A 26,157-nucleotide genomic window follows, 5' to 3' on the forward strand; every position below is an offset into this window, starting at 1 on the left:
TGTGAGAACCTCTTTGGGGGAGAAGCTTTTGTGCAGGTATTTAAAAACTTCCATATTCTTAGCAGGTGTAGGGTACAGAGAGTACCCAGAAGGTAGGCCTCCTGTGGGAGTCATCTTTGTGGTAAATCTAGGTTTGCTTTGTAAATCAGGCATTGAAGAGTAGCTTTAAGTTTCCAGAGTTTGGGGGGGGCGGTGTGTAACCAGATTGGTAGATCCTAACTGGACCTGGGAGACCTTTTCTACATGGCTTATTTTGAAAGTATTCGCTGCTGCTGAAGCTAATTGGAGGAGGGCCAGTTGCCTGGCCACAGCCTGAGAGAACCTGGAATTAAGGCACTAGCTGGATAGATACTCTCGTCCAAAGACACAAAGCCAGGTGAAGGACATTAACTCTTAGTACTGACGTTTCGCCAGATGTTTCAAAGAGCATTTGGTGTAGCAAGGTCCTGTGATGACGGCCAGTGCTTTAAGTTGGATAGATACCTTTACTAAACCACAATGCCATATTTTTCTCACTTGCCATGGCCATTGAGAGCTTTCCCAAAATTGCCACAGTCCTTGGACAGCATTCAATTTCCACTGATCTAGCTGAGCTCTACAGCCTCAGCAACAAGGGCAAGTGAGTAGCTTGCCCATCTTTGCTCCTTTGAGTAGATGGCCAAGAAAGGAGTTCTGTGTCATCAAGAATATGGCCAGAAACTTTATGGAGATTCCGAAATCTCTGGCTTATGGGTTGATTAGGTGTTCTCACCCTGCCTTCTCCTATAGGAGGTATTTCTCTATGGCTATTTAGCAAATTTCCCAGCATCTGAATCTTTCATAAAGTTCGGAAGTTTGTTTTCTGGCTCTCATATTTCCCTTTTGGTTTGTGTACTGCCTTTGCTCAGATGATTTTGGCTCTTGTCCCAACTGACTTTCAGCTGTTCTTTGGGAAAAAGGCCAGACAATTTACTACAGTGAAAAAAACAAAACAAAACCCCCAAAACTTGTGTGGGTTTTTTTTTTTTTTTTTTACCACTTCTGGCATCTGGTTTTGTTTTGTTTTCCTTTAAATAGTGGTTTCTGTACCCAAAGGCCTGCAATTCTAATGACACACTTTTATGGTATCCTTGCCTGGGAATAACGCATGACGGGCTACAATCTGTCTTCTCTCATGGTCCCCTCACACTTGTTTACTTTTTAAAAACCCTTGTGGAAATGGCTTGCCACTGAGTTTCCCTTGGGTAGCTGGGAAGGACCCCAGTCTCAAAAATGAAAATATTAGATGTGAAGGTGATTTGAACAAGGAACAAAAAGCCTGTGTTCTAGTGCTGGCACTGCCATTATTACCCATGTGAACTCTGGAAAATCTCCAGATTTCTTTGGGTTGTGGTTTCCTCATGGGTAAAATTGGGATACTAATACCTACCTCACGGGGTTGTTGTGAGGATTAAATGTGCTCTGTAAGCTGTTGTACTACATAAATATTTGCAAATTTTTGTTATGATTTAAGAGCCATTTAAAAATATTCCCTGTCCATATGGCAGACACGCTAACATTTGTACTATCTGATCAAGGGTTTTCATGGTCAGATAGTGCATATTTAAATCACTGGAGCAAAATTTTATGTTTCTGTGTAAATATTTTTGTGTGGAGAAGGTCCATAGTTTTCATTGGTTTTCTAAAGGGGGTCCATTATCCTAAAAAGGTAAAAGACAGTGCTTTAGAATTGAAAAATGGGACTCAGTAATGGAAATAAGTTTATTGCTTCCAGAAGCTCCCTCTTAACGCATATGCAGTAGAAATTCCAATGCTTTTTAGACAGTGAAATTGTTAATGTGGCCTGGTGACTGACTCTACAGAACATTTGAAGTTGAGACAGAAAACCTTGGCCATATGGTCATGGTAGCCATTGGGTTATCCAACTGCAGTGTGAAGGTGGAGATAAAACAAATTATTAGCCATGTGGCCCTAAGAAAGTCACCTTACCTCATGGGGTCTGTTACCTCATTTGTAAAGTGAGGGGTTGACCTTAAAGATTTCCAAAATTCCTAGTTTGAACTCTCTAGGGAAGTGCGATCAAAACTGGACTTGGACGGAGCCCTTCATGGCGAAAATGAATTGGGCTTTGTGTAAGAGAAAAAGGAGTGTCAGGGAGAGGGGGAGGGGCAGAGAATGCAAGGAGCCCCATTCTTGATAAAGATGGGAAGCAAGCCTGTTGAAGTGAAGAGGCAGAATGATTGGGGCAGAAAGAGAGCTGGTGTGCTACTCCTGAAGATCCAAAACTCCGGTGGATCAGAGACTCAGCCTCTACCTTTCACCCTGGGCCTGACTTGCCAGAACAGAGTTGACCCTAGGGGAACAAATCCTCTGCACTCACAGCACTTCCAGTTCTCACAGAAGCCAATGCCTGGAGTCTTCCCTCTTCCCACATCAAGTGGTTTGGCTACTTAAGGAAAATGCTGCCCTACAAATGCCTCAAGGCCCAAGTAAGTACTAGGGATAGAGAGGTTGTTGGAGGATTAAGAGAAGTGCATATATGTACTGTAGGGTGTATTGGAATCCCCACCCCCACAAGAGGAATTTTAGGAGAAAGATCCTTATTTTTCTTAACCACTATGATACATTATTGTTAAAGTCCATAGCTTATATTAGGCTCACAATTTGTGGTGTGTGTGTGTGGTGTGTTTTAAAAAGTGGGTTGAGGCTATTTTGTGTGTAGATTGACTGGTTCATCATATTGATAGAGAAAAATCTGTTATAAAGGTGGCTGACAGGACTGATAAGGAAATACCTGTCCCTGATCAGAGGCTCCCCCTTCCGGGTTCTTCTTCCCATCCTGCTTGTCACATGCAGTAATGAGGAATGTGAAAGTAATAGGCTATAAATTATTCCCTCTGCTGATGCTCTGGGCTCAGACCTCTGGAGAATGGTCTCCTCTGAGCCCACTGGTGTAAAATAAACCTCCTCCCTTCCAAGATCTCCGAGTACCACTTGGTTCTCCTGCCGGGTAATTCAGACCAGATTCTGCAACAATATGGAGGTTTATATTGAAGTGCCAAAGAAACTTACCAAATTGTCTCCAAAGTGGAGGTACTATTTTACATTCCCACCACCAGTGTTGCATGCATTGTATCCTCACCTAAGCTTGACATAGTCTTTTAGATTTTATCCAGAATAGGTTTAAAGATATCTCGTTGTGCTTTAAATTTGCAATTCCCTAATGACTAGTGATGTTGAATATCTTATGTTTATTTACCATTCACATGTTTTGTTTGGTGAAGTGTCTGTGTAAGCCTGTTCTCCTCTCCACCTTTTATTGTTGTTATTTTTAAGTTTATTTATTTTAGCTTAAAGTTTATTTATTTATTCTGACAGAGTACGAGAGCATGCAAAGGGGGGAGGGGGCAGAAAGAGATGGAGAGAGACAATCCCAAGCAGGCTCCCCACGGACAGTGTGGGGGCTCAATGTCATGAACCGTGATATCACCTGAGCTGAAATTGAGTTGGATGCTTAATTGACTGAGCCACCCAGGCAACCCCATCTATTATTTTTAAAAGTTCTTTTTATATGTTAGATATAAATTCTTTATTAAATACATCATATGCAAATATGTTCTCCCAGTGTGTAACTTGTCTTTTTATTTAATAGTGTCTTTTAAAAGAGCAAAATTTACTTTCTTTTTTGAAAATAAATAAACTTAAAAAAACAGGGTGTCGGGGCACCTGGGTGGCTCAGTTGGTTAAGCATCTGACTTCGGCTCAGGTCATGATCTCATGGTTTGTGGGTTTGAGCCCCCATCGGGCTCCGTGCTGACTGCCAGCTCAGAGCCTGGAGCCTGTTTCAGATTCTGTATCCACCTCCCTATCTGACCCTCCCCTGCTCATGATGTCTCCCTTTCAGAAATAAATAAGACATTAAAAAAAAAACAACGGGTGCCTCAATGGCTCAGTCATTTAAGTGTCTGACTCTTGATCTCAGCTCAGATCATGATCTCACGGTTTGTGAATTCATGCCCCATGCCTAGCTCTAAGCTAACAGTGCAGATCCTGTTTGGGATTCTTTCTCTCTCCTTCTCTCCCTGCCCCTCCCCCACTCTCTGTCTTTCTGTCTCTCTGTCTCTCTCTCTCTCAAGAATAAACTTTAAACATAGCGAAACTTAAAAAATAATAATTATAATAAAAATAGCGAAACTTATAATTTTGATAAAGTACAGTCAGTTCTCTTATGGATTGTGTTTTGGTGTAACATCCAAAAAATTGTTATATAATTCAGAGTCACAGAGGCTTTCTTCTGTTTTCATCTATAAGTTTTATAGTTTGATTTTATATACAGTCCTATGAACCATTTTGAGTTGGTTTATAATTTGTAAATGGTACTTCAAAGTATGGCTCCAAGTTTTTGTTTGTTTTGCATGTTATATCCAATTCTCCCAACACCATTTATTGAGAAGACTATTGTTTCTACACTGCTTTTCAACTTTGTCAAAGATCATTTTCCCACATATGTGTGATTCTATTTCTGGACTCTGTTGATTTTTATGTCACTATCATATGATTTTGATTACTGTAGCTTTATAGTAAGTCTTGAAATCACATAGTATTTATTAGTTTTCTAATTTCGTTTTCAAAGTTGTTTTTTGGCTATTCTTCTAGGTCCTTTGCATTTCCACATGAATTTTAGAATAAACTTGTCAAAATGCTTGCTGGGGTTTTTATTAGGATTATGTTGAATCTATACCTCAACTTTAGGAGAATTGCCATTTTACTACTGAGTCTTCTGAATTATAAAACGTGGAATAGCTCTCTATTTAGATTTTCTTTCATTTCTTTCAACATTTTGTGGTTTCAGTTATAGGTTTTATACATCTTTTGTCAGATTTATCCTAAGGAGTTCGTATTTTTTAATGCCGGTAGAAGTAGTACTTTTAAAATGTCAATTTCTGACTCGTTTGTGGCTTGTATTTACAAATACAATTGAGCTTTGCATTTTGATCTTGTATCTTGCAAATTTGCTAAACGCATTTATTCTAAAGTTTTTTTGAAGACGGTGTCAGATTTTCAATAAAGGCAACCTTATCCTCTGTGAATAGACGTTTTTATTCCTTTTCCAATGTGGATGCTTTTCTTTTTCTTGCCATATTGGACTAGTTAGAACCTCCAGTAGAATATTGTACAGAAATGGTGAGAGGGAACATGTTTTTCTTCTTTTTGAACTTTAATTCAGTCTTTAATAATTAAATATGGTGTTGTCTATAGATTTTTTAGATGTCTTTTATCAGATTAAGGAAATTGTCTTAGTAGTTTCCTGAAAGTTTTCAATCAGGAATGGATTTTGTCAAATGTCAAATGCCTTTTCTGCATCCTCTGAGATGATTATGTATTCTCTGAAATGACATGTACTTTCTCTGTAGCAAATATGTTTCTGTAGTGATTATTTCGGTTAGTTACTCTTTTAAGCTTTGTAAGCCAAAGTGTCTGTCACTTCTTTGTTGTTCTTATTGTTTAACATTTCTTTAAAGAATAAACTCTTTTTAGCTTACCTTTAAAACTTTTGTTCTGGCCACCTGAGCTAAAAATGTTTACATCATTCATTACAGGGTTGGATATATAGTTGAAAAAAAAAAGGCAGCAGCAGGGACAGAAACATATGTGGCCAAAAAAGCCCCAAATATCTACTATTGGCCTTTTTCCAAAAACACTTGTCAACTCCCTGTTCTAGAATATTGTTATAAAATACTTAAGGGGAAGAGAACCTTCTCATATACCACAGTATCTTAGGCCACAGGTAGCAGCTTCTCCTCATCTGTAGTACTATTCCCTAAGCTGGGTGTTTTTTAATAAGAGTGTGAGTATTAAAACGTGTCATATGAAGAAGCAACCTAGAATGTCAATTTGAAAGTTAATTGATGGTCACTATGCTTGATTTCTCAGGCTCTGGAAAACTGCACTCCTTGGTTTGGAAGCAGCACTGGCTGAAGCAGGGTTCTTTGGAAACAGACAAGGTATAGTTATGATTGGCTGGGTGTTGAATAAGTGCATTTAACTGACATGTATGTAGCACTAATTCTATTCCGGGCATTGTTCTAAGAGCTTTATTCTCCAGGCTCGCCTCTTTGTCTAATGATACTAATAATTTCGTTCTCGGAGCAGGTTGCTGAAGGGATTCCACGTGGGTCAGCAACTTATCTTAAGACATGCTTACGGTGGTGGGGCCAGAATCTGGCTCTTAACTCTGTACCATGCTGTTTCTCTACTGCATTGACTTGTCCATTCCCAGCCTCCTCTCTACCATCTGGTCTTCTTCCCGGGGTTTCTAGGTTGCCAGAAAGACTGATGCAAGTGAGATATGAATGAAAAGTCCCATCTGATGCCCTTTTTAGTGAATTAGAAGACTTACAGCACTTTAACTGACTTTCACTTTCACATTTTAAGAAGTGAAGAGTCCTGAATGTTTTAGAGAGGCAGAGAGAGAGAGACAAGAAATAACAAAACTAAAGGGACTAAGAGCTAGGAAAACTTCCACTCTTTTCTTTCCCTCTGACATGAAAACAGATTTGAAATCTGGAGGTAGTCCACGAGCTTTCCCTAGTTTTACTTCATTTGAATCAATTTCAACCAGTTTGTGGTTGCTCCGAATGAACCTCTCCAGAGTAACCACTGACTGCATGTTAATAGTGACACAGACTACTTTTTCAAGCCCAGCGATTAATTTTATGACTATTGTTCTAAACTCTTGTTCAGTTATTTTGCTTATATCTGTTCTGAGCAGTTCTTCAGCTGTCAATTCTTCCCGGAGTTTCTTTGGGGGAGAGTTCTTCCATTTCGTCATTATGGTTAGCTTTCTATCTCTTGTTAGTTTCAAAACCTTGTTATGCATTCTGTACCTGTGAGCGCTGCTGTAACAAAGAAGGCTCTTTGACTGTCCAGGGCCTGTCCGTTCAGAAAGTGTTCTTTGAATGGTGTCTCTTGGTCTCTCTTGTTGAGACTGTGGTTATTTTATTTTCCTACTCATAGTGGTATTTGGGACTCTCCATCATGTGTACTTTGGCTTGTTTCTTGAAGTAGCCCTGGAAAAGAAAATAGACCCACAAACACACAGGGAACAAAGGCACACAAATGCACAGACAAATCCAACAAACACGCAAACCGAAAGGGAAAAAGAAAAAGAAAAAAGGGACACATACAAAAAAAAATAAAAGAGGAAGGAGGGAAGACGAATAATAAAAATAAAAATATATAAAAACAAAAAAAGAAAAAAGGAGAAAAGTAAAGGAAAAAGAAAAAACCTCAATAAACAAGGGACAGTCTAAAGCATAGAACCAGAATTTCCAGCTACAAATGAAGAGCTGAGTGTATGCTGTGCTGATAGAAGAGCATATACAAAGAGAGAAATGAGAGGGCGGGGAGGAAGCAAAACTGGAAATGAAATGAGCAGGCAGAAAGACCAAGAGGCTTAATTCAGAGAGAGAAAGAGGGGAATATGGTTGGAGAGGAGGTGAAAGAAATGACAATTATGCTACTCAGAGAAATGATACAGTCTGATTACTCCAGAGAGAAAGAGATAAAAAGGTAATGGTGGAAGTGTAGAATTTACATCTAGAGAATGGTTTAAATGTGACTAAGCAAGCCAGTGACCAGAATTAATCAGAGCGGTGCATCCATGTTGGTCTTGCCCTAGCTCCGGTTTAAAAAAAAAAAAAAATAGAGGGCAGCTCTCTAGCGGGGATGGGCATTGTTTGGTCCAGTGTGTCCTGTGGGGGTCCTGCCTTGGTGGTTGTGGGGAGGAGGGTGGTGGTGCCCCAGTCCCTTCTTGAACCAAGCGTTGCAACTCACTCTTTTGGGTCCAATCTCCCTGTGCCGGGGGCGTAGCCAAGGTGGGCCATACTCTATATTCCAGGCCAGGCATCATTTCCAGATCTCAGTCTGCATGCCCCATTGATATTGCCTGAAATATAAACTCACAGGCTAGTCCCTCAGAGAAGTTTCAAGCCTCTCGCCTTCCCCCTGGGGATGGAGCCCAAGCCGTTGCTTGCATCCCCTCCAGGTTGAGCTGGCGAATGGGGAGCAGTTTCACACGGGGGTCAGGGGTCGCCTGGGACGAGTGCATCCAGCCTAGGGTCAGATGGACAGCAGGAAACCAGATCCCTCTGTGTCCTGAGCGGAGGTTTTTCTCTTCTCCAGCGACAGGGACAGTGTCTTGAGCACCTTTGGCCACTCTTTCTTTTTTCCCTTAGACTCCCCGCAGCTCCCCGCAAAGGGGGATCCCCTCTCCCTTTGTGTCTCCGTTCCTGGCCTGATTTTATCTTCCACAGTTCCTACTCACACTATAAGGTTTTCTCAGCACACTCTGTCTCCTTTTCCTTCCAAACTCCTGGATCCTGTAAGAGTTCCTATGGCTTCAGGCCTTCTCCGTGTGAGAGATGGGGGCGAGTGAAATGTACGGAGCTCCCTACTTCTCCGCCATCTTGCCTCCTCCCTGACACAGACTACTTTTAAAGGTCAAAAAATGAAATAACCAATATCGAAACACGCCATTCATTGTAAATCGTCTCTCAGATTCATTCTGGGTAATGTGCACAACCCCAAGGACACTGCTTTTCTTCCTTGAGAGTGGGCAAGGGTGTGTCCATCCAGTGGTCAGCCCACATAGATTCATGCCACTGAGCTCCTCTTGCATCTGGTTCCCACGTACAGCCCGGGGTTGGGTCTGATGTAGTCCCCCCACAGGCTCATGGTTCTTGGTTTCTCCTCTTCCACGTAAATAAATAAATAAATACACACACACACACACACACACAAATACATATATGTATCAGTTAAGGAGTGTGGGTCTCTTTCTGCCTGGCAAAGGGCCCAGTATTTGACATGTAAGGGAGCCAGGGAAAAATATACTGTTAACAGACTTCAGCCTTTTCATTTTGTCTTAAGCTTTCAAGGAGCCCATATACCCTCCTAGGTATCTAAAGTCTTTTTCTTTTACACTGATTCTTTTACACTAAAGTCTTTTCCCAAGTACCCAGGCTCTGAAGTGGCAACTTTCAATATACTAACTCCATTTAAAAGTGCCATCTGGGGGCGCCTGGGTGGCTCAGTAAGTTAAGTGTCCAACTTTGGCTCAGGTCATGATCTCATGGTTTGTGAGTTTGAGCCCCACATCTGGAGTCTGCTTCAGATTCCATGTCTCCTTCTTTCTCTGCCCTTCCCCTGCTCACAGTCTGTCTGTCTCCCTCAAAAATAAACACTAAAAAAAATTTTTTTAAGTGCCATCTGATGTCTTCATCTATTGATTACTTAAGTTCATTGTCTGCTTAAAGTAGCTTTAGTTCGATGGGCACAGAGAGGGGCACTTGTGGGGATGAGCACTGGGTGTTATGTGGAAACTAATTTGACAATAAACTATTTAAAAAAAAAAAAAGTAGCTTTAGTTCTATCTCCCACCAGAATTATCTATTTCTTGAAGGGGGATGGGCTCCACTGCAGAAGTAATAACATCTTCATTTTGGCAAATCCAGAAAATATAGATAAGCAAATAGAGAAAGATCGGAATCATCCGTAATTCAACCATCCAGAGTCGACTTGCTGGTACCATTTTAGTGGACACCTCACAGTGTTTGCCCACGTGTACATTTTTTTCCCCAGGAATAGGATCACTTAGTACAATTCTGTATTATAGGCTCTTTTCTTTAATTTTTCTGAGCTCACACTCCTCTCCAACATTGATCTATTTAACGATCTATTCTATAACTTTCCTATAATTAACAAATCTGCTCTTGTTCACCGGTCCCATTTGAGAAGAATTTTTATATAAAAGCTGAATGGACACCCCCCCCAAAGACACTAAGAAGGGCCTCCTGATATAGCATTTGGCTGTCTCTGCATAAGGAGCTCAGGATTGTCTGTGGCCAGATACAGGATAGATGGATTCTGACGTGTGGAGGTTTCTTTGAAATCGTGCATTTCTATTCATTGAACAAATGGTGCCACTATCTCCCGCACCAAATACATAAATGCATAAAAGCCTTCTTGCAGTATCTGCTGCTAGGGCGTTATAATAAAGTGTACTTTTGAGGACATATATCTGACAAAGCATTTATTGGTATGAAACATCTTTCAAAGGCGGCAAAAATGGAGTAATGTTTAGTTCTATAGGTAATAGATAAGGATTTCTTCATACTATTCACGGTGTGAACGTATCATTTGGAGCCCTCCCTTATAAAATGCAGCAAGAAGTGTTCTGTGTTCATCACTGGAGCTTCCTTCACTGTTGAGAGTGTACCAGGACCCCAAGTCTTACTCTGGGAAAAGAGTCAGAGGAATGTGGGTAGTTTTGTTAGTCCATTGGTTTGCTTTCAAGACATGCCCATTTAAGACCGATAGTGTCAAGTTCAGGCCACTGTCCCAGGGGCTTCACTCTGCCTGGGCTGGGCTGCCTACAGTGAACGTACTTTGCTGTACTCTCAGCAACAATGTGCATGGTTACACAACCTCGCTATGGGGACATGATGCTTACTCCTTTCCAAGATGCCTCTGCCTCAGGGGTGCTGAATGTGCGTAGAAATGGATATCCCAGCTACTCCAGTGGATCCAGAATCCATCTTTTCTTTAACTTGGACAGTTAATCCTTAGAGCCTTGTTGGGTCTCTGTCATCTGATCTAAGTGGAAAAAGAAGGGAGTTCTTCAAGCTGGCTCCTCTTCACCTGGCTTGAAATACACAAGTGGTGTCAGCTTTTCAACTGTGAGCAGGAAAAATATGACTCAAGACAAAAGTCTATTTGCACTTCTATAAAGAAAGGCAAATTTCGCTAAAGCACCCCAGTCATCAGTGGAAAGAAACAAGTTAGCTTATCATGTAACTACCTCCGTGTTTTTCCATCACCTCACAGGAGCTTGCATTTACTTAGCCCTTCCATGTCTCAAACAATATTATTCTAAATATATGCTTTTATGCTTTTAACCCTCACAACAATCCTGGTGTTAGGTATTCTTACCCCAGTTATTACAAATGTAGAAAGTGAGGCACTATAGTTACATTCTTTGCTCAAGGACACATGGTTATTTTGTGCAATGAAAGGAATATAATTACAAAATTGGAAGTGTTTGGGAAAGAGCATAAAGTGTAGTACTTCTTTTATAATCTTCATGAATTAAAGTTTGGCAGTTTACCTGTTCTCTGTTTGAGGGTGGGGTAGGACAGAAAATATAAGTTTGGGGTAATTTCAAAATGTTAGCTTTAGAACTTCGAAGTGACTTAGGGAGCCTGAGTGGCTCAGACGGTTGGGCGTCCAACTTCAGCTCAGGTCATGATCTCACAGTTCTTGGGTTTGAGACCCACGTCAGTCTCTGTGCTGACAGCTAGCTCAGAGCCTGGAGCCTGTTTCAGATAATGTACCTCCCTCTCTCTCTCACCCTCCCCCTGCTCACGCTGTCTCTCTCAGAAATAAATTAAAAAAAAACAAAACATTAAAAATTTTTTAAAAAAGCAGTAACTTGGAAATTTTGCAAACCATGGAGAGGATAGCTTCCCTCCTCCTCCTACAAAGAACAACTTTTATAATCTCAGTTCTCCCTTCTTGGTGGACTCATTATGACCTCTGCTCTCTCCTTTACAATGGAACTCTTTAAGAATAAAAGGCACAGGCCTTGGCCATGTGCTTGCTACAAGTCTTTAAAGAAACTGTATTCAAGGGAAATGCTAATTGCAGAGCCTGTTAAGAAAACATTTATCTTAACTGACCAGGTCTTGTCATTCATAATGTTTGTTATGGAGAAGAAAAAACTTTTTCACAGCCCTTAACAATCTCCTTCAGGAGCAACTGCTGTTTTTTAGCAAATCAGGGAAGAGGCAGAGCCCTGGCCAAATTGGTGAGCTTTCACATTGCCGCAGGGAAGAAAGCAGATTGGAAGAATAGTCCAGAAACAGAGGTGGAAGGTGACGTCTTGTTGCTGTGGTGTGGACAGTTGATTCAGTTTCCATGACAATTCCTGTCTGTGTCCCAGATTGGAGATGCCCGTCATTGAGTCACTCTACTTTGCTGATGGTAGTAATAGACATAAGAATCATGTGCCCATCTTTGCTTGCCGCACTGATGAATTTGGCTAATTCCTCTATCAGTAAAATCCCAGATCGAATACCACTATTCCCTGTAGTAGTACTTGTTTTCCCATGGACAAAATGGACCCTTTTTGTATTTCCCATATCACTTGTCATATGGCTTCATGCCTTGATTTATTAGCTCCTAAACTGAGCTCTCTGAGAGCAGAAACTTAAGACTCATCGCTGGCGTTGCAGTATCTAGTGATAGGTTATAAACTAAATTGTTGAAATCTGTCTAATACCAAGGAAGATAATATAAATGACATCTGTCTTTGGGGGGTTTTCACCCCAGTTCCCCCATGGCCACCCTTCCCCTTATGCATTGTCCCCCAAATGCCTATGACTGTCTGGTAAATACTCTTGGTCAGGGCTTCTCAGGCTTCCTATGGAGACATCGGAAATACCAAAAGCTTGCTAGCTTGTACCCATGAAGAGCTGGAGATTGGTTGGGAGTTGAAATTTCTTGGGAGTTTCCTACTTCCTCTCAAACTTCCTTTTCCATTTTATGTGTTGTATGCCCTACTACGTGTGAAAAGTTTTCTCCCAAAACTTCTGGAAAGTGTGCATAACGTCACAGTTCCAGAGAGGGCAGTTTGAGAAGCATGGTGCCACTTAGTTATGGCTCATTGTGAGTGCCTTCCTCAGAGGGTGCTCCATAAGGAGGAATTTCTTTCTTTCTTTCTTTCTTTCTTTCTTTCTTTCTTTCTTTCTTTCTTTCTTTCTTTCTTTCTTTCTTTCTATTTCTTATATAATTTGCTGTCGAGTTAGCTAACAGACAGTGTATATGGTGTGCTTCTGACTTCAGGAGTAGATTCTCATGATTCATCACTTCCATACAACACCCAGTGCTCATCCCAACAAGTGCCCTCCTTCATGCCCATCACCCATTTCCCCCTCTCCCCCCAGTTTGTTCTGTGTTTAAAAGTCTCTTATGGTTTGCCTCCCTCTTTGTTTGTAACTATATATTTTTTTCTTTCCCTTCCTCCATGGTCTTCTGCTAAGTTTCTCAACTTCCACATATGAGTGAAAATATGGACCTCTGTCTTTCTCTGACTTATTTCATTTAGCATAATACCCCACAAGGAGGAATTTCTGAAAGCCTGGAAACGAAGGGATTTGGGGAGCAGTGGCCAGGCAGCAATCAGCCTAACAAACAACTGGGCCTTTACTAACTTTCAATGAGAGGGACTTTAGAAATAATTTGTGTCCAAGTTTCACTTCGTTGTTTGTTGATAGGAAAAATGCCTCATGCTCTTCTGAGAAGACAAAATGGTAACTGAGATATATTCAGTGTTCTCTGAAATCCTGTACACATGACCCAATATGATTATAAAAGCACCTACGCAGATTTGATGGATTTGGATGAACTGTAATCCAGTTTGTGCTTTTCCATATGAACATCTCAGCTTGGAGCAACCACTCCAATTAAGATGACTGAATCTTAATTTTGGACCCTGACTGGCATTGAAAAATCAGGAAACAAATTAACCAGAGACAAAACAATGTAGTTAAGTGTAAACCATTCCTCTTTATACACGCTTTCCCGAACCACTGGATTTCTTCCTTGGGAAGGAGTCAGAATCCTGACAAATGGTCAGGTGAGCTGAAGTCCCCACCCTAATGTGTAGGTGCAATGGCAGCTTCCAGGGCAGCCCTGTGACAGGCCTCAGGGCTTTTCCCAGAGGAGGCTGTTAATGGCTTTCTACAATAATACAGTGTTTCCTTAACTTGCCCAGAGCTGACAGATTTCAGTTATACAGACTGACATGCACACAAGTAGTGTGGGGGTGCGTGTTGCCTTGCAGGGCCCAGAGGTCATCTGACATGCACATTTGTCAACCAACTGTACCTTTTTTTTTTTTTAACGTTTTTATTTCTGAGAGAGAGAGAGAGAGAGAGCACGTGAGCATGGGAAGGTCAGGGAGAGAGGGAGACACAGAATCTGAAACAGGCTCCAGGCTCTGAGCTAGCTGTCAGCACAGAGCCCGACGCAGGGCTCGAACCCACGAACTGTGAGATCATGACCTGAGCTGAATTCGGATGCTTAACTGACTGAGCCTCCCAGGCGTCCCCCAACCGTACTTTTCAACAGCTGTCCTATGAAAGCACTGAGCAAAAGGGAAAGGTCAGCAGGTAACCTGGGTGGCGATTACTTTTTCATATTGCTTTTACTTTGGGAGATATTTCAAAGCTCCTTTTACCCAAATTTGGCATTTCTTAAATCTCCCAGGCTCTGAAGTGGCCACTGTTAATATACAAACTCCATTGAAAGTCCTTTTCTGATTTCTGCCCCTGGTGGTTAAGCAAATCACTACTTGATTAACGTAGCCGCAGGCCTATTTCTTACAAGGAGTATCTTATGAAAATGATTTTTTTTCTATAACCTTTAGAGAAAAAATAATTTTCCCCTATTCCAAAAGAACATGTATTTATTAGGCAAAGGCAGATATTTCATTAAAAAAGGAAAAAATAATCTATAAGCCCACTACTGGATTGTCATGGGCGTTCTTATAGACGTTTTCCACATGTCTATCTTTTCCCACAAATGGGATCATACAGTGCACACTGTTTCATTCTCTTACAGCCTTCTACAACTTCAATTTTAATGATCTACCCTGTGGATGGGCCTCAGTTTATTTAACCAATTGTTGCTGCCCACAGGTTACCAGACCTAAGCACCTGCCCCTAGAAGGGGACTGGATACACCCTCACAGCCCCACAATGTGATGTCCACTTGTCTCCCGTTGGGGGGGCATGAGTGCATTTATGATTAAAGGAGCGACTGGTGGCGTAGGTCAAGTGGAGGAACCTTTGGGATTAGGTGTTTCTGCTAAGGGAGCAGCCGGTGCTGAGAGGCCGAACCCTTGCTTATAGTGGCAGCCCATGTCATTCTGGAGGGAGAGCGCTGTCATCTGTCAGGGCGGACACTGGTGTGCTGCCCCGACCACTCCCCCTTCAGTTCTGGGCACTCATTCCCCTAGTTGCTGATGAGTCACAGATAAGTTCCTCTCCAGACACTGCCTTAGTGAAAGGGTCCTACCTTGATCAAGGCCACAGCCCTTTCCCTGGGGGAGTTTTCATCCAGGGATTGGTCGATGGGGGCCTGTAGTTGCCTGCCCGCTCCCCCTGCCCCAGGTTGGGACAACTCTTCAGGGCTCTTCCTGTTCCATCCAGAGCGCTGCAGGGACTATGCTGAGGCCTGTGTGGGCTGCACAGCCGCTCTGCTCCCTCTTCCCTATTCTGCTTTCTTTTCTTCTCCACCATAGGTGTACCTCCCCCACTACCTTCCAGTGACCTTCCCCCATGTACAGCGCCAGCTTGGGTCTGCTCCCCAGGGAACCCAATCTGTGTGTGGCAGGCACTAAAACAAAATGTATACTTTTGGCCTGACAGAGTTTACGTGTATAGTATGTCTTACAGAGACAACACAAGTTAAGTCATGTTAGGTCTCATGGTAATAGTTACAGACATCTCCACAATACTTACGTCGCTAGATACCTAACATTTTCTTTTCCGTTCAAATCCAGTCCTGCTTAGAGCTCTCACGTGAGGAAGTCAGTAAGAAGTGTCCTGTGTTTGTCATTTCCCATGACTCTTTCTCCGCTATGTGGGAGTCCCAGGTCTGAGACACGGTTTGGGGGGAGGTGGGTGGGTCCCTGCAGGGGCAGGCTTCTCCTGGACAGGCCATTCTTCCCCTGGCCCCCTCACCCTGTGCTGACCGCAGAAACCTTGGTGCCCCTCTCAGTACGGACATGGGTCCGCAGCCCCCTGTGTGGCCCCCTGTGTGCCCTTCTCATTATGAAGGAGGAAAAATAGTTTTACAACCTATTTCCTCTCTTGAAATTCAAGATGTTATCCAGAAGTTTCCTTATTCGTGATGAGGGGATTTTATTCCTTAAGCAATGACTGTTGGCTGTCAGCCAGTCTGGAGCAGCCTCAGGAAAGTGACCGTCAGCCAGTCTGGAGCAGCCTCAGGAAAGTGACCAAGCCCTAGCTGAGCTGGCTCACTTTCATATTTCCCCAGGAGAGGAAACGGTTGTAAATTCTCTACTCCAGGGCCAGAGGTGCAGAAGTGACCTCTGAGTCCTGTGCCGGGAATAGGTGGCTCAATTCTTAAGAGGACTCCTACCTTTTTCCCTGCTTTAGGTTCTGAAATTTCCCCCCAGCCCCTTGCCCTCTATTCCATTGGGTTGGGAATCCATTGCTGGCAGACAGATGGGACAAAGCACAATTTAGCCACTGTTACAGTTCAGCTGATGCATTGAAGATCTTGTGTCTCAGAACGTGACTCTATTTGGAAACAAGACGTGTGTAGACGTAAGGAGTTGAGATGGGGTCCTACCAGAATAGAGTGGGCCCTTTATCCAATAGGATTGGTGTGTTTATAAGACGAGGAGAGACACAGAGACACAGACTCAGGAGAGGAGAGCACTGTGTGATGACGAGGCAGCTGCAAGCAAGACAAGGACCTCCAAGGGTCAGAATTTAGGAAGTGGCAAGCAGGGAGTCTCCATTACAGGTTTCAGAGAGAGTGTGGCTCTGCTGATACCTTCATGTTAGACTGGTAGCCTTCAAGGTCATAAGACTATTATTAGTTTCTGTTGTGAGCCCCCTGACTTGGGGTACTTCATTACCCTAGGAAACTAACAGTAGTCAATAATAGGAAACAGCCTTAGGACACGAATGTAGCCATTATCACAAAACTTAACTAGATTGTTCTGGTATTCTGTCTTGCAGTCAGAATCTGCCCTCTAACTGCTTAGAGAGAGCATCTATTTATATCTTCTGGGGAGAAGTATTATTGGAGCTCTAATAAATAGTTGAACACGTGGACACGATTTAGGAGCTGAGAGGGCCATTTCTAGTTTAGTGAGGCTGAAGGAAAGCTAACAGAGTAGCTGGAGAACTGAGAAGTCACTGGCTGGATTTGGCTGAGGCCCAGGAGGGGCTTCCTTGTAGGACCCTCTGTGGCTGCTCTGTAGAGTTTATGGATTCTGAGAATGAAGCCCAAGAAAGGAATTTGAAGATTCCCTGGTATCACTGAGTGTCCTGTTTCATGTGGAGAAAACAAAATCTGGCCTAAGCGGCTTACCCACAGGTCACCTGGCACAAGGTAGAGACAGGCCTGAAGCCCTAAGCGTCCTCAGGTGCAGGTGAGTGTTGTCGTCCCAGCTCTGGACCCCTTTTCAGGCCTGTCAGAACATGGTGCAAAGTCATAAAGAAACTCTGAGGAAGCTCCACACTGACTTCTCAGAACTAGGAAGGGCCGCAGACTGGGCTTTGGGGACAGCTCCACCAATTTGTTGGAGCCTCAGGTAACTTCTGAAGGCAATGGTGACACTACAAGGAGACTTTAGGCTCATGTATCAGATAATAGCGTTTAGATCCTAGCTCTGTGGTTACAGACCAAGTAATCTGAGGAGGAGTTACAGAAACTCTGTCAGCCAGAATTTACCTTTAAAAGCTAGGTAATTGTAAGCCTGCAAGATTGATGAAGGATCCGATAAGGGACTTTTTGCAAAGGGCTTGGGCCAGAGTAGGTGCCCACCAAAAGACGATGTCTTTCCTCCTCATTTTGTTGCTTTCTAAGTTCTCATCTGGGTCTGGAAATTTTGACCTGATATAATAACAATAAGTATAGTAACAAAAGACAACTGTTCCCTTTACTACTACTACTACTATGACTACTACCATAAAAGAGATGAGTTACTGAGTAGATGGCACACAATGTCTTATAATGGCTTTACAGGGATTACTAATCAGCATAACCCTAGGATATAATTACAATTGTTAACCTCACTCTATAGATGACAAAACTGAGGCTTACGTAAATGAAGAAAGCTGCCTGGGCTCACAGAGCCAGATAGTGGTGGAGACGGACCCAGACAGGCCGTGACTAATAAGAAAAACCAAAATGAGCATCATTTAGTCCATCAGGAAATCAGAGCAGAGGCCTGCTGCAAGCCAAGAGGACCAGAGGTTGCTTTCATCTGATTCTTAACAGTTACCAAAGTCCGTCCATTTATTGCATTTGCTGAGTCGTCCACAACCTTAAGCAACTTGGTAGAGTAGGTTGTGGCTTTCAAATAAGAGCCAGTAGGTGAAGTGTAGCCAAGATAGCCTAACCCAGGAATTTGGGATAATATGTAAAATGTTCATTATTTTCAGGGAGTTGTACTCAGATCCATGACCAGACAGATGATATGGTTTATACATCTACATGATCGTGGGATCCAACTTGTAAGATCTCTGCCTCATGATTGTCCAGGCTATTTGAACACACTCAAAGCAAAGGAGCGTACCATCTCTTAAGGGAACCCTCCTTACCTTTAGGGAATGCTGACTAAAAATTCTGCCCATTGGTGAATTCACAGCCAAAATACGAATATGCAAAACTTTTAAAACACCAGAAGAAAATAAAGAAAAATATCTTTATGACCTAGGGGCAAGGAATTATTTCTTGAGCAAAATCACAAAGGAAAAAATTGATACATCCGATGACATTAAAAATGTAAAACTACTGGGGCGACTGGGTGGTTCAGTCGGTTAGGCACCTGACTCCTGATTTTGGCTCAGGGCATGATCTCACAGTTTGTGAGTTTGATCCCCATGTCGAGCTCTGTGCTGACAGCATGGAGCCTGCTTGGGATTTCTCTCTCCCTCCCTCTCTGTCCTACCCCTGTTCTCTCTCAAAAAGTAAATAAATACATGGAGGAGGGCGCTTGTGGGGATGAGCACTGGGTGTTATATGGAAACCAGTTTGACAATAAACTATTTAAAAAATAAAAAATTTAAAAAATAAATAAACATTAAAATTTAAAAACTTCTATTTCCCAAAAGACATCATAAAAGAATGAGAAGCAGTCACACAGTCATAATATTTACAGCATTTAAAAATGACCAAGAAGAAGTGTCCAACGTGTGTGTGTGTGTGTGTGTGTGTGTGTGTGTGTGTGTATGAAGGAAACANACCCGAATGGCTAATTAACAAATGGAAATTTGCTCAATCTCAATTGTAAACAAAAGAAATACAAATTAAAACTGCTTTTTACCTTGTATTAGTTTGTTAGGGCTGCTATAACAAAGTACCACAGACTAGATGGCTTAAACAATAGAGATTTCTTTTTCTTTTAAAAAAATTTTTTTAATGTTTATTCATTTTTGAGAGAGAAAGAGATAGAGCGTGAGCAGGGGAGGGGCAGAGAGAGAGAGAGAGAGAGACAGAGACAGAGTCTGAAGCAGGCTCCAGGCTCTGAGCCTTCAGCACAAAGCCAGACACAAGGCTCTAACCCACAGACCATGAGATCATGACCTGAACTAAAGTCAGATGACTGAGTCACCCAGGCAACCCTCTTTCACTTTTTTAAACTACTTATTAGAATTCCAGTTAGTTAACATACAGTGCAATATTAGCTTCATGTGTAAAATATGGTGATAGAGCTTTATCTCTGCACAGTTCTGGAGGCTAGAAATCCAACACCCAGGTGGTGGCAGCATCGATTTTTTTTTCCTGCAGGGCCTTTCTCCTGGGCTTGCAGACAGCCATATTCTCCCTATGTCTTTTCTTTTCTTTTTCTTTTTTTTAATGTTTATTTATTTTTGAGAGAGAGATGGAGACAGAGAGAGACTGAGCAGGGGAGGGGCAGAGAGAGAGGGAGACACAGAATCTGAAGCAGGCTCCAGGCTCCCAGCTGTCAGCACAGAGCCTGATGTGGGGCTCGAACCCATGGACGGTGAGATCATGACTTGAGCTGAAGTCGGAAGCTTAACCGAATGAGCCACCCAGGTGCCCCTTCTCCCTACGTCTTCACATGGTCCTCCTCTGTGCAGGCTTGTGTCCTAGTCTCCTCTTCTTATAAGGACGCCAGTCCTATAGGATTAGGGCCCACCTTCATGACTTAATTTAACCATAAAGACCTCTTTAAAGACTCTAACTCAAAATTGGTCACATTCTGAGCCACTGAGGCTTAGGACTTCACGTGTGAATTTTGGGAGGACACAGCTTAGCCCACAACACTCACCATATTCACTATTTTAAAAGCTGATTAATAACGAAAGTAGTGGAGGCTGTGGAACAGCAGAAAATATTATCTACTGCTGAAGAGAAATGTGATTTTGCATTAAAACTGAAGATACAAATAGCCTCTTACCAGCTATTCTACTCTGGGCACAGGTGACTCAGAAGACACGAATACAATTATACCAGCACTAGAAACACTGGAAACAATCCAAAGGTTCATCAGCAGGAGAATAAAGTATGTTTACACAATGAGATTTTCTCTGGTGGGGAAATGAATGAGAGCTATACATATATATGTTTATGTAAACAGATGTTACAAACAGAAGGCCACAGTGTAGAATAAAGATAAGCCAACTGCAGAAGAATATCTCTAGTCCTACCATTTTTATAAAGTTCAAAAACAGAAAATAAACAGAATGATTTTTAGGGATACATACCTATGGCGTAAAACTAATATTTTGAAAAAGAGGAAAAGAAGAACAATGAGCTGCAAATTCAGGATAATACTTAGCTCTGGGACAGAGAAGAGAAGGTGGTTGAGAAGGATTATAGGAAGCTTCAACTATTTTGAAAATAGCTTATTTCTTAAGCTGGCTGATAGATAAACAAGTGTTCCCTGTGTTATGGCTGGAGGGGCTTTTGCATAAAATAAATGTCACATAATTTTTTTAAAAAAACTAGAAAGGAAGAATTGAAAATGTGAATGGGGTTTAGATATTGTGGAGAGCAAAACAAAAAAAAAGTCTTTACCAGGAACGTCGCTTTTGGTCAACCTTGTAGTAGTTAGTAATAGAAAGGGAAATGGAATACTTAAAAATTTGGTTACTACTCATAGAGGAAAGACATAAGTCAATGACCAACTAGAATGAAGCAGTTGGCTGGGAATCAAGACCAGAGGGGGGCTTGGGTGGCTCAGTAGTTGGAGCATCCAACTTGGGCTCAGGTCATGATCTGAGGATCTGTGAGTTAGAACCCGCATCAGGCTCTGTGCTGACAGCTCAGAGCCTGGAGCCTGCTTCAGATTCTGTGTCTCCCTCTCTCTCTGCCCCTCCCCCACTCACACACTGTCTCCCCCTCTCTCCCCAAAATAAACATTAAAAAAGAAAAGAAATACTGGAACAGTTTGGGGCACCTAGCTGGCAGAGTTGGTGGAGCACGCAACTCTTGATCTTGGGGTTGTAAGATGTGGAGATTACTTTTTTAAAAGTCTGAAAAGGACTAGAACAGTTAGTTTTCTAGACAGCCCGTGAGAAAGGTACAAGCTGCTACATGTTAACCACTGTGTTCATCCATTTAATAAGTCATCTCAACTACTTGATTTAATATGAGTTACCATAATAAATCACTTTCATAATGTAAACGCACCCACATGGTTGAAAGTTTGAAAGACTATTTATTTGACCTAAGGAAACTCAAATGACGTTAGTGACAATGAACATAACTCGAATTAAGCAATAACAGTTGTACTAAGACAAGCACCATAGGAAAGAATACACTAATTCCCTGACAGTGGAACTAAAAAGTTAATACTAGTTTCTCACCTGGCTCCTTTTTAGGCAAAAATAGGAACAATCAAGGTAAATTCTCAAAAGGAGGAAAGGCACAGATCTAAAAAAAATGATTCTTAACCTCAAATGAACTTAAAAATCTGTTAAAGATCTTAAAGACAAGATACATGAGCACTTAGAAAAAACACCCAGTTAAATAGCAGTGCAAGACTGTGACTAATTTCAGCAAACATTTGGCTACCAATATGCCAGCCCTATGCGTGATTTCTGGGGTATGGAGGTGAAACACAACGTCTCCTTCAAAGTGATCTGTGGGAAAAACAGACAAACATTTTGAATATCATATGCTATCATAGCAGAGAGCACAGCTCAACCTGGGGAGGTCAGGGAAGGTTTTCAGGTAGAGCTGATGCCTGAAGTGAGTCTTTTTTTTTTTTCTTTTTAAAGTGTTTATTCATTTTGAGAAAGAGAGAGGGAGTGCCCACAGGCACAAGTGGGGGAGGGGCAAGGAGAGAGGGAGAGAGAGACTCCCAAGCATGCTCCATGCCCAGTGCGGAGCCCGACACAGGGCTTGACCTCATCACCTTAGCCAAAGTCAAGAAGAGTCAGATGTTCAACTGACTGAGAGCCACCCCTGAACTGAGTCTTAAATAATGAAGAGAACTTAAGAAGGCAGATGGCAGCTGGGCTCATCAGATAGAATAGCATAAACAGAGACTGGAGGTGAGTGAATATGTGTTTTCAGGGAACAGAGAGTATAGGACTGAAGTCACAGGCACAGTGGGAATAGCTGGAGATGAGGCCGAATATAGTGGGAGGGAGAGGCCAGATCGTGAGGACTCTTGTACTCCAGGCAAAGGAGTTGGGCTATATCTAAAGGCAATGAGGCACCACAGAAGGCTTAAAGTCACCAAGTGATGTGATCAGGTTTGTTTCTTAGCTCCTGGGAGGAGTGGGTAGGGCAGGCTGATTGGAGGTGTGGGGCACTGACCAGGGCAGCCCCGAGAGGCGTGCACAAAGAGATCAGATTGAATCCCTGGGGATAAGTCAGAAGTGGGACTGCAGAAAAAACTCTGGGAATAACAGCATTTCAAAGGTGGGCAAAAGCAGAGAGTAGCCAGAAGGAGATACATGCAAATTTGCTGAAAAATTTTGGGTTACTTCTCACTTCCTCATGATACTTCATGTCCAAGCTGCTTTAGCTAAGAAACAAGTTTTCCAGTATATTTTATAAACACCTTGGGCCACAAGCAACTAAAAACATTGTTTTGGAAAAAGATCATAAACTATGGGGTCAAGAACAGGGTTTGAGTAATCAGTCAGCCAAGTGCTAGTATCTCGAAGTGCTGAGTCTCAGTGTCCTTACCTGTAAAATGAATATTGGATTGATGTGATTTTGAGGATTCAACAAGTATGCTATTTGTAAAAATGACTAGAAATGTTCTGTGCACGGAATATATAATGTGTACATAAACAGGACTAATCTCTGACATGAGAGGAGAAAGCCCAAAGAACTGAACGTTCTTAAAAGGTAACCAGAGGGGTGCCTGGGTGGCTTAGTCGGTTAAGCGTCCGACTTTCGCTTAGGTCATGATCTCGCGGTTCGTGGGTTCGAGCCCCGCATCGGGCTCTGTGCTGACTGCCAGCTCAGAGCCTGGAGCCTATTTCAGAGTCTGTATCTCCCTCTCTCTCTGACCCTCCCCTGCTCACGCTGTCTCTCTCTCTCCTAGAAATAAATAAAAATATTTTAAAAAAAAAAAATTAAAAAAAAGGTAACCAGAAATTAGACAGTTACCTGGAGGGAGAAGCAAATAATAGGAAGAATCTGGGCACTCCTCCTCAGGAAAAAAAAAGAAAAAGGAAACTGATAAGGAAATTGATAAAACTAACCTTGGTTTTCATTTGTTAGCTTGATAAACATTTAACTGTGATAATATTAATATTCTGCAATTATCTCAGTGTGGACAAGGAATTTGTTTTTGTTTAAGTTGTTCCATATGTTTTTCATTAGCCATCTTCAAAAGGTTTCAAATGTAAATATAGACTTAATATGTTTTAGCAAACTAAGCAATTTTGAACATTTAAACTTAATCCAAGGAAATTGTTTTGGTAATAATAACCAAAATTTACTGAGCCCTATTATGTCCTTTGTGCTCTATGTTCTCTCTCTAATCCTCACAAATTGGAGGTAAAATAAGATTAACAGATTAGAGTGGACTCAGAGGATTTTACTAACTTGGCCAAGGCCACGCCTGTAGAAGGTGGCAGAGTGGGGGGGGGGGCGCCTGGGTGGCTCAGTCACTTAAGCATCCGACTTCTGCTCGGGTCATGATCTCACGGTTCGTGAGTTTGAGCTCCACATCAGGCTCTCTGCTGTCAGCAAAGAGCCCACTGGGGATCTTCTGTCACCTCTCTCTCTCTGCCCCTACCCTACTCTTTCTCTCTCTCAAAAATAAATAAACATTTAAAAAAATGGAAAGAACGTGGCAGAGTGGGATTGTGAAATCAAGTTTGAGAGACTTCCAAAAATTTGCTGCCATGCCTTCTCTTCGCTCTAAAGGAAGATCACAGAAAAGGGGCCTTTGACCAAACCTGGGCAGTCATAGAGGGCTTTCAGGAGGATGTGACGTTTGAACAGAGTCCCAGGAATCTTGAAGGCAGGTGGATGCGGGGTGCAGAATATGAAAAGAACAGGAAACAGGAAGCTTGCATTGAATAGCTTTATGACTTACAAAATACTTTCACATGCGAGTTCCCATTCTGTCTTCAGGAAAGAATGTTCATCTTTCCCATTTAATAGATGAAAACAAGTCATATCGGAGGCGCAATGACTTGCTCAAGGACACAGATAAGTAAATTTCAGGGCTAGAGGTCAAAGTTAGCTCTTAGGATGCCAGATCCTGGGCTTCTGCTCTAACACTGTGACAGCTACAAAGAAGCCTTCACTACATATTTTCCATTATAACTTCATTTCTGATTGTATCCAAAATGTTATCAGATTTTATCAGTACTTATTTCTTTCATTTTATCTGTGCACGTAGGCTTCCTCAAACTAACTTTCAATGGACCATAAATTGATAAAAACTTCAATGCCCACAAGAAAGAAATTGGGCCAATGTTTTATATTCCCATCTAGTTTTGGGCTTTGAAACCACATCTTTATCCAACTGAGATGTTAAGGGATGTATAATTTTGCATATTGTTAATTTCTTCAAATGCTCCAACAGAAACATGCTTCTGTGTTGCTACAGTCTTCTTGATGATGGTTTTCCATGACTGTATTTTTTTCTGTAAAGGAGACAAGGCCATTCCCACACCACTGGACATTCAGACTGGTTCTTCACTGGTTTTCCAAGGCTAGTGGACCATGGGCGTCCTGTAGGATTTCTCACTACCCCAAGCCTTCGCGCTGCAGCTTTCTTTCACTGCCTTCGCATCATGTCCATCCCATTTTAGGGGTATGGGTATTGGGAATGTGTCAACTGGGACCTCATTCAGGATTCTTTACACAGATAATGCATGCCTTTTCCGCTTTTACCAAGTCAGGCTCTAGCCCCTAAATTCCCTGGGTCTTTGTTATGTAAATCATCTCAAATCCCATTTTGGAACCAAGTATGGTATAAATAAAGAGAATGAATAGACTTCCTGGGAGAATAAGGATTCTGTTTCCAAATGGTAGAGAACTACTGTGCAAAACCAGTGATTTCCTGCTTGTAACAATTGCGTGTGTTAATCTGTTAGGTGCTGGTGTAAACAATAAGGTGTGTAGTTTAACCCAAGGCCTGGGAACAAAGATCTCTTTCTCTTTTACTTAAGAAAAGGTGATGGATTCAGAAGAAATGGCACTCTAGGGAAGTGGTTATAAGCACACAGGATAATGAGCCAGGTGGATATGGGTTTTTCTCCCATCCCCGCTTTTACTGGCTGTGAGCCCCTGGGTGAGTTGCTTATCCTCTGTGAGCCATAGTTTCTGCATCCTTAACTTTCTTAGAGGATTGTTTAGGGATTAAATAAGACCCAGTATATAATGAAGGTTAAGTAAACATGAATATTATCATTGGGATGGTTTCTTTGAAATAACAATTTCAAAACTTTGAATACAAGATGATGGTGGACCTGACGTGGTCAAAAGGCACAAAATAATGAAACAACAGGAGTAATCAGAGTTTCCACTGAAAATTGTTTTTCACTTTTTCCCAGTGTTGATTTCATAATCAAGAAGAAAGTCAGACCTCTAACTATGGATACAGCCTGCAGCTATGGGCTTAAATGAATGAATGACTGGAGTGTATTCTTGGGTAAGTAATTTAATTTCCCTGTATCTTGCTTTCTCTTCTGTAGAATATGGATTCATGGAAAACTAATGGTTTTGGAAAATCCTCTAGATAGAGCCTGGATTTCCAGCCGTGCTTATGTTGTCCTATTAATATGAAAGTACTAGCAGCATAATTCCTCAAATCCCATGTCCTGCTTTTGTTGGCATTTACCCACCGACGGAATATTTGTGTGTTTATGTCATAAAAGGCCTTGGAAGATTGGTTTTCACTGAGAT

At 42.0% G+C, this 26,157-nt stretch overlaps 1 long non-coding RNA gene across 1 annotated transcript; it reads left to right on the forward strand.

Moving 5' to 3' along the window:
* Positions 1-1,010: 1,010 nt before the first annotated feature.
* On the forward strand, positions 1,011-25,898 carry LOC144218821 (uncharacterized). Its single transcript, XR_013331270.1, has 3 exons — positions 1,011-2,468; positions 5,914-5,984; positions 25,806-25,898. It is a non-coding gene; the product is annotated as an uncharacterized LOC144218821 (long non-coding RNA).
* The last annotated feature ends 259 nt before the right edge of the window (positions 25,899-26,157 follow it).

Source organism: Crocuta crocuta, unplaced genomic scaffold (genome assembly GCF_008692635.1).
Source record: "Crocuta crocuta isolate KB4526 unplaced genomic scaffold, BGI_CrCroc_1.0 scaffold130, whole genome shotgun sequence".
Taxonomy (NCBI): Eukaryota; Metazoa; Chordata; class Mammalia; order Carnivora; family Hyaenidae; genus Crocuta; species Crocuta crocuta.